The 9,564-nt window shown below is 40.6% G+C and overlaps 2 long non-coding RNA genes across 2 annotated transcripts; both read right to left on the bottom strand.

The window, feature by feature from the left end:
* Positions 1-871: 871 nt before the first annotated feature.
* On the bottom strand, positions 872-6,121 carry LOC140697835 (uncharacterized). The gene is made up of 3 exons (XR_012075201.1): positions 6,062-6,121; positions 4,546-4,726; positions 872-1,017 (listed from the first exon to the last, which is right to left on the bottom strand). It is a non-coding gene; the product is annotated as an uncharacterized lncRNA (long non-coding RNA).
* On the bottom strand, positions 5,198-5,786 carry LOC140697836 (uncharacterized). The gene is made up of 2 exons (XR_012075202.1): positions 5,598-5,786; positions 5,198-5,477 (listed from the first exon to the last, which is right to left on the bottom strand). It is a non-coding gene; the product is annotated as an uncharacterized lncRNA (long non-coding RNA).
* Positions 6,122-9,564: the final 3,443 nt, after the last annotated feature.

The following is a 9,564-nucleotide window of genomic DNA, read 5'->3' as shown; positions in this document are numbered from 1 at the left end:
GACAAGGTAGCTCAGCTACTTATACCCTCACACCAACACTTTTGGGTCAGGCCCTGGGTGTGATGTTAATTTGTTAAATTGGAATCACTTCTGATCCTCCATGCCACCAGGCCAAATGGCTTCTGACAGCCTGAGGGCAACCCTCCAACAAAAATACAAGATTTGATCTCTGGAAGTCAGACTGACATGCACAGCAACACAAAGACAACTCAAGCAGATAGAGGCTGAGGACCTTCAGCATCTGTCAAAATCAGGAAGGAAGTGTTAGACAAAAGTCAAATGTTCAACCTTAACACAACTAATCATCACCATAGAAAATGCCGCAAATTAGTAATACAGCTCTTTAGTCACTCCTCTGCCAACATAGGATATATCCCTTTTAAGGTCTATCACTTTAGCTTGGAATAAAGGACTATCCTACTTAATAAAATGGTGAAAAATATTAAAGTAATAGTTTTCAATCCCCAAATATGATTGCTTTCTTGTTCATAGATGAGTGCATGGATAGAAGGAACGAGCCTTGTGTGATAAACTATTTCCGACTTTCACTACAGTAATCCTAGGAAATCATCAGAAGACAGCTAGATAATTCTAAATAGGTCCTACTAATGACTAGATTGAAGATAGGAAAACTGGTATTGCATAAAATAAACTTAAGACTCTCCTTGATGTAAAGCACATGAAACATGAAGTTTCAAGAAAATTCAGGCAGTCTTAGAAAGAGACAGCAGGTAGGACAAATGGAAAACGAAAAGAATTGCTCTGTCAGTCACAATGCTATTCCTTCATCCCATCTAGGCATGGGCACATGATTGTATCACTTGCTCTGGCCCCCTTGTGACCAATTAATTGTGAGTGGAAGTGACATGTATCATCTCTGGGACAGAACATTTAATTCTGAATAGAGGCCCTATGATATTCTCTTTTCCATCTTTTGCAAGCAACTTTTTGAGATGGTAACTGCTCCATCAGCATGAGTTTCTGATTGACTAGGATAAGCAGAGATTCCTTATGGATCTGAAAGAAAACAATAAATTTTTGTTGGTGTAAATCACTGAAATGTTATGTTTTTAAGTTGTTATGATTACTGAGCACTACCTAGCATGTCCTGACTGATACACCTGAACTGCTTGAATCTGAGTCCACTTTCTAATGCTATTAAATCTGTAACCAGAATGAATTAATTTTTATCGTTTTTTTGCCAAGGTTTATTGACCATTATAGGAAATAACAGAAATACTCTTCCTTAATGATAGGTCACCTTTTGCTCATTAAGTAAAAGAGAATTTTTTTAAACAAAGCAAATGCTTAATTTCAGAGATGAATTATTTCTGCTTTCGGCACAGAAATTTAGTCTGTCTAAGTGATGTCATCATGGTTATTACAGATAAGTCATTAATTTGTTTTATGATATAACTAGAATATTGAGATAAAATTTTATATTTTATTTCTCAGTTTGTTTTTCAATAATTGTCATAATTTACAATAAATGTCTGAAACACAAACATAATTTTGTAGGATGGCATCTTTAGGCATTTTACTTTGTAGATGAATCAAAATAAACCAAAACTCCCCCAAATTTAGAAGAAATCTCAACCTGTTTATTAATGAGAGGAAGAAACATTTTTTTTGTCCTACTGGTAATGACTACTAGACTAGTAGTAATTAGGCTGGATAATTAAACATATGGGCTTTGAAGTCAGAGAGAACTGGATGCCAATCCTGACTTCCTGTGGAACCTTGAGCAAGTTAGTAGAACTCTTTAAGTGCTGGGGTTTTTTTCATCTGTAAAATGGGCATAAAATAACTAAACCAGAGGTTTGTTGTGAGAATTCAGTTAGCTGAGGTTTGTAGGGCACTTAACATAGAATCTAGTACGTAGAAAACTGAAAATATAAGGTAGATTATTTTCATCATGGATTCAGTCTGTCAACTTAAAGAAGAAACAATATGAGAATTGTGAGTTTAACTTTTATGCAGGGTCTTACTGAAGACTATAGCCTCTTAGTAGCTCTGAGAGGCTACTCTGATGGGATGGGGGAAAAGCCAGGTTATATGTAATTTTTGGCTAAGAAATAAATGCAGCCAAGCATACGTCTTGGTGAAAGATCACTGCTAGTCACGAAGATCGGACACCTCAAGTTAATGATGTTAGTGCTTTTCTCTGTATTGGAAGATGCGAGAATCTGGAGTCATCAAAATTCTTCCTGAGATATGCATCTTACCTACCTAGGGGCCCATTGATCCAAAGCACAGAGTGCCACATGCTGCTTTTTACATCCTGAACTCCCTTTAAGGTACACTGTCAGTGGGCCGATGCAGTGAGTTGGGACTTAACCCTTGGATGGATAATGAGTGACATTCTTTGTTCACAAGTCTTTAATTCTGTCTCTTATAATTGTATTACCTTATAATCTATGTCCAGTTGAAACACAGTTGTCCTTTTTAAACTGCTTTAACTATTTATACTTGGATGTAGGAAAAATACACATTTTAGAATATTCCAAAGGAAAAGGCAACTTGGATCTAGGGCACAAACACCCAGGATAATGCACCAATTACTGTCTGTCAGGAGGAGAAAATGCCTGGCAGTGGCCCATTAAAGACTTTTATCAGCATCACTCAATGAATGCCTGGTAGATTGGGTTATGAGGCTAAATTTCAACTTCTAGTATAGTTTGAGTTTAATCATCCTCATTTCTTTTTGAAGATTGGGAGTTTAATCATAATATCCAGAGCCAAGGAAATTATGTACTTCATCATTTGAATGGCTGTTACTATGTAGAAACTGCCTCAGGTCCTTAAGGTATCTTCCTTTGAAGACAAGTGCCCTGTTTAGGATCAACATCATTGCAAAACCCAGTGTCACTACCCTGTTATTTGGGAGTAAGGTAGCCAGGAGTGACTTGGTACTGGATGAGAAGAAAGCTGGCCCAGTGCTCCACTTGCTGGTGAATGACTGATAATCTAAGAAGTACTTTGGATCTACCAGTCATACATTTCTCCTACAGAAGCTTCCTTATGAACTAGACATCCCACTATTTGCCTTACTCCCAAAGATCCTTTTGGAGATATGAGGATTTTACCTGGTCTTGAGCATTATCTTGCCTCAAAGATGAAACTGATAAAATGATTTTGTGTTTTAACCAAATGGACCAACCCATAATTATCTTTTGGAGCAGAGAGTTCTAAGACACTCAGACAGAAGACAGGGAGTAGAACGCAGAGGACTGGGAGCTGTAGTCAGGTCTCATACAGGACGATCAGTGCTGTACATCCTGAAAGAGCAGCAGGGGGATGTATGACCTGAGAAGAGGGGTGGAGAAGTAGGAGCCCTGAAGCTAAATGGCTCAGTACACAAGTCTAGCTACAACAGATTCTGGCTGTGTCTCCTTGTCTGTCTGTCTGTGCAGGGTCATTATAGAGTTATGAGCAGAATCAGATCACGTCCAGCGCTGGCTTTGTCCAAAGGAGCACAGTCAGGACTGTGAGTGATGCTAAAAGCTACGTACTTCCTTCCAACCAGCCTCAGGGCATATTGGGCATAATTAATTGGCTTAGTATTTTTCCATAAAGGTCTTGACTCCTCACTCCTTTGTTGCCAGAAGAAATTTTTGAATTTGTTGGTTGGTACAGATTTTTTCTAACGTACCACTATTCCAGAATTCATTCTCAGAAGATGAAAAACAAAACAAAAAACCCAAGAAAAAATATTTTTCTAGTACAAACAGCATTCTGCCCTTTCATTTATGTATCTTTTTGTGTAATAACCTTGCTTTCTACAAAGAATTCAGAGGTCTGTGATGCAGTGAAACGAGAAGGACATTTAACAGTTTTATCCCAACTTCAACCAGTTTTTACTTTATCTTAGGGACTAAGTGGTAGATTTTATTCTGGCAGAAATTATTTATTTATTGTCAGAATAAAGACTCTCCTTACAGAGAACAAATCCTTTCTTCTTTTTAGTTTTCAATTTTTGCAGATCTCAGAAAACAACCCCAATTATTTCTTACCCCATCTCTTTGAACTGCCCATTTTCTCTCGATGCTCTTCTAAGTCCTTGCCTTTACATCAACCTCCCTGTTTAGTTCCAGCTTATTAATTGGTCTTGCAGCCTTTGTGAGGGTGTGGAGGTCACAGCAGGAGCCCCAGGGCCCCGAAAGCACTACCACGCGTTTATGCAAACTCACTCTCTTTAGAGATTGCAGACTTCAGAGGAAAATGCCTAATTTGATTTGCTGTTGGGTTCATATTTTTGCCATGGAAGACAAAGGATGGTACCTACAGGCAAACACTATCTCGCATGACCGAAACACACAGACGTTTTTATTTCCCGTCCTCAGGATGTTCCTCCTGCTTGAGCCCCACTGATGGGCTTCTGCCACACTTTCTCCAGATGTGGTAGAGGTTACCTGAATCCCAGAAAATCTGCCTTTGTTGTTGCCACTACATTCTGCTTAGAAAGAGGTTTCTAAAGCTGTCCCATCAAAATTCTCTCTGGCAACTCGGAGTTGCCTGAGTTCCTGCAGGATGTCTGCAATTCACCTTCAGCAGATGGAAGGTCTGACAAACGTTGGTACATTCATCCCATGGAATGCTACTCGACACTGTGTTGACACGTGTATCCCCGCCTGGCCGAGTCTCCAGAGAATCATGCTGAGTAGAGCCAGACAAAAAGTTTCATGTTGTGTCATTCCATTTATATAGCATTCTTGAAATGACGGAACTATAGAAACGGAGAAGAGACGAGTGGTTGCCAGGGGCTGAGGAGGGAGCGAGGGAAGTGGATGTGGCCACCGAAGAGCAGCCTTAGGGGTCACTGTGTTGAGGGAAATATTCTGTGTCTCATCTGTTCCAGTGTCAGTGTCCTGGTTCTGATGTGCACTACCGTTTTTCATGGGGGGAAACTAGATAAAGGATAGAAAGGATCTCTCTATACTATTTCTTGCAACTGTGTATGAAACTACAATTATCTCAAAATAAAAAGTTTATTTTATTTTTGGAGGGAGGTAATTAGGTTTATTTATTTATTTAATGGAGGCACTGGGGATTGAACCCAGGACTGCATGCATGCTAAGCACAAGTTCTACCACTGAGCTATACCCTCCCTCACAAAGGTTTATTTTAAAAGAAAGAAATGATGCATTATGAGACCAAAAAAAAAAAAAAGACAATAATGGACCAGTCACACTAAATGTAGATTCTGGCAGGAGACTGTATTTTTCGGACATGCCCATGAACACACACACACACACACACACACACACACACACACACGCACACACACATGATACTGATCAGCTCGGAGTGAATTTGATCCCCTTCTTGAGGTTTTCTGTGAACTGCTGACAAACTTGCATTTGACTTTTTATACTCGTCGATGGAGTCAAAATAAAAACAAACTTATTATCTGCCCTGAGATCCAACATGTCTTCTTTCCTTGGTAATAATTCCTACAATCTTTTCATTAAAGATACCTGAAAATTGAGAAAAGGAATATTTCTTTTTGGAGGCAAATCTGAACTGTTTGCAGTCTGGGAGCAGAAGCATGAGGGCTGTGCTGCACTTGGCACCTCCCGCCCATCTCAGCCTCAAACCTAGATCGCCGATATGCTTCTGGGGGACAGTTCTCCAGCCCATCCCATCAGTGCTGGACCAATGTCCCCAGCATTCCCAGCTGTTGGCTCCCAGCCATCCACAGACACGGTTCACGCTGGCCCCTGCCTACAGCGGTCCAGCCATCACAGAGATCCATTGCACCAGATGAGGCCTCGGGCTCTTCTCAACCTGGAATGTTCAGGATTTGGTGAGAGCAGCTGCCATGCTTTCTTCTCCTTCCCTCGATTGCCCTGCCCTGCCAGCCCACTGGAGGCTTAAATTCTGACTTCTCAGTAATGACCTTGATTCATCCTGTTTTATGATAAGAGGTGGCCTGACCTGGGTTCTCTTCCTGCCATTGCCATGAGTCCGTGTCCTGCATGACTTGAGAAATGTACACACTCTCCCTGGTCTCCAGATTCTCTATGTGGAAGCTGGTGATGATAATAAAATGAACGCTTACTCTGTCAACCTCACAGCGTAGTGGTAAGGATCGTGTCAGATCACACGTGCGTGAGCTCAAGGCAGATATGAGCTATTATCTGATGTCAGAATCTAGAATCTGTCTAGAATTTGGAACTGAGCCACCTCTAGGTCACAGCAAATTGGGAATGAGGACCCCCAGATCCTGCCCTTTGGGGGCCAAACATGCCACATTTCAGTATCACGTGAGATGGACAGAAGCCCAGGAGAGAGGCAATAGCCATGATGCAGGGTTAACTTCTTCAGAGGGCTTGGGAGTCCTGCTTTGGCCCCCGCGCCCTGAACCATGACCATTTCCTCTCAACTGCTCCTGTGCTTAAGGTGCGAGTCCCCTGGTCCACTGGATTCTGATGTCTAAACCTCAGATCGAATCCAGGCTGCGAGTGACCTCACCAGCCGCATTACTCTGCACAATCCATTTACCCTCCCTGAACCTTGGTTTGCTCTTCTGGAGAGTGCATAATATAATGCCTTTCTTCATTTTTGTTTTGACAGTTAAGTAAAGTGGGTATTAAGTACATATTGATCTCAATAACTGGCACAAATAAAAATTCTATACTGATATTAATTCAATCTCATCTTTCTAAAAAAATAGGAAGCAAAGAGATTATTCCCACTGTGGCTCTCTGGTGGGGGGAGTGGGGATGGAAATATGAGTAGGAAAGCAGGCTGTCATCTACCTGGGGTAGGAGATGATTTCAGGTTCCCTGCCTGTGCGTCTCCTGCTGCCCACACCATTGCCATCGTTTGGAACCTGCCTCCATCCCACTCTGGCCAATTCCAAACCCCTTTAAAACACCCCAGTGAGTCACGCCCTCTTCCAGGAAACCTTCCTAGATCCCTCGCTTCTCAGGAGACCTACCTATGCTTCCTGTGTGATTCCTCACCCACTGGCCCCTCTATTACCTTAGAAAGATAAATTTACTAGATGCCCATTGTATTTCATTGAAGCTGTCCTTCCGTCTTGCGGGTCATAGTACACAACAGGCACATAAATGGGTATTGTCACAGACAACCATGAACATTCTGTTAAAGGAGATTCTTGCCTTTTACCGATTCCCCCAGCTAGACTCAAACTTAAGAGCTATTTTTTTTCTTTTGTATATGAATGGCAAACCGAAGGGAAGGATGTCCCAAAGACGGGCGGTCTTGCTTCTTGGAGTTTCTGTTTAATTGGCTAGACACAGCCAGGTCATTTAGTAAAAAGAGGTTGGGGGCTAAGGGCATTTAAGGGAGCCAGTTAGAGTAGTATTCCATTGTATGTATACCACAACTTCTTTATCCAATAAAAAACAATAAAATAATGCCATTTGCACCAACATGAATGGACCTGGAGATTGTCATACTAAGTGAAGTAAGTCAGAAAGAGAAAGAAAAATACAATATGATGTCACTCATATGTGGAATCTAAAAAAAAAAAGATACAAATGAACTTATTTATAAAACAGAGACAGACTCACAGACATAAAAAACAAACTTATGGTTAAAAGTGGGGAAAGTGGGGTAGGTGGAGGGATAAATTGTGAGTTTAGGGTTTGCAGATACACACTACTACATATAAAATAGATGAACAACAAAGCCCCACTGTACAGCACAGGGAACTATATTCAATACCCTATAATGGCCTATAATGAAAAATAATATGAAAGGAATATATATATATATACGTATAACTGAATATTATGCTGTACACCAGAAATTAACATACCATTGTAAACCGACTATACTTCAATTCAAAAAGAGAGAGAGAGCTAGAGAGAGCAAGGAAGATGCACCAGAAACGAAGAGAAGGCAAACAAACTGTGAAAGAGAAACTCCAGGATGTCAGGGATGGTCAGTCGGTTAGATTTAGTGCCGGCCACTGTGGAGAAAGTGCATCTTTCAGCAGGATGGAAGGTCAGCCAAGAAGTACTGGCTAGTTTACAAGCCATATATATCTCATTGTCACCTTGCCCTTGGGTTGGGGAAATGGCCAAGGTCTTGCCTATGTTTTATGTAACTAAAGAAGCACAAAATTTGCAGCTTGAAAGAGTCATTCATTTATAGTGAGCCCCAATTTGGACACTTACTGTCATTGGTTTTTATTGTCTTATTAGTATCGTTATTTTTAAATTTGGGAATAATTCTTGGTTATAACTGTCACAAGGAAAATATATTTAATATGTTCATAAGACAGAAACCTGACACTCATCACACAGAGACCTGACATTCAGGCAGAATTGAGGTGAATTCTAGAATCTGTTTGCTTTCCTCTTTCTCTTGTCCTAACAGGGATTCAGACATTCTCAAAGCTCAAAAGTTTGGTATTTCAATCATGGTGTCTCATGCTTCCCTGTTTTCTTTTGAATTCTCTTACCAACAATATTTTATAGTTTTCCTAACAGGAACTAAATCACCCTGTCTTTGGTTTAGAACATCTATATAATTTAAGATTTGTGAAGTCTGTATGTTGAAAATTGAGAGAGTATATAGGGATTAAAATATGGTGGCATGTTGGGACAGCTGAACAATTGGAGACCTTTGTCATTTTATAGCCTTAAGTCATCGGCATATGAAAGAAGAAGATAAGACTTGGAAAACAACAAACATAAATGGCTTCTATGCCTCTATCGTTAATGTGTCTGGTTGTTTCCTATGGGATATATATTGTCTTGGTAACAGAAAGGGGAAGGGGTAGCTTTGAATTAGGAAAGTAGAACTATGTTTATAAGGGTTGTTTGATTAAAACACTATTTCTTTTTGGAATACTGTGAGATAGTCTTTGGAATAGTATCTCTAGCTTATTTAATTTTCAATTTTACGTAGAATATTTACTGAACTGTTGCTATGTGCCCAGCACTCTTAGAAATTCAAAAACAAAACAACAAGATGCCTACCATCTAAGAATTTATGGCTTCTCAAAGAAAACCATGTGATGTGTGATGTTCTCATTGCTCCAGTGGAGATGTGTGCAGGGAAGACCTCTGAGTTCGGGTGCCCACATCTTTTTGGGAATCAAATGAAAGGCTTCCTAGAGAAGGTGGCTCTCTGATGTGATGTCTTGAGTTCTAATTTTAAGACTATTTCCCTAACCAATCATCCATTCACTTATAAATTCCACAAAGATTTATAGGGTGCTTGCTGTAATCTGGGCCAGGCCCTTGGAGATTCAGAGATGATCAAGGCACAGTCTATGCCTGCAAGGAAGTTTTAGCCAAGTTTAGCAGACAGACAAGGACCAGGTCACTGCAGTTCAGGATGTGCTGGGTGATGTGGGAGGTCACAGAGGGTAACCAGTGCAGCCCTGTGGGTAGGGGTGACTTTTCAAGAAGAGATGACATCTGAGCTTAGTCCGGAAGCAAGCTCTGGCATTCACCAGGTAAAGAGGGATGAAAGGGGCATTTCAGACAAAGGGAACAACTATATGGGCAAAGTTCTATAAGCAAGAGAAAGCAAAGCGTATTTGGGGGACTATACAGAATACATAGAGGAAAGACGAGGATA

The sequence above is a fragment of the Vicugna pacos genome, chromosome 8 (genome assembly GCF_048564905.1).
Source record: "Vicugna pacos chromosome 8, VicPac4, whole genome shotgun sequence".
In the NCBI taxonomy this organism is placed as follows: Eukaryota; Metazoa; Chordata; class Mammalia; order Artiodactyla; family Camelidae; genus Vicugna; species Vicugna pacos.
The sequence above is the reverse complement of the archived record's forward strand: the minus strand, read 5'-3'. Positions and strand labels throughout refer to the sequence as shown.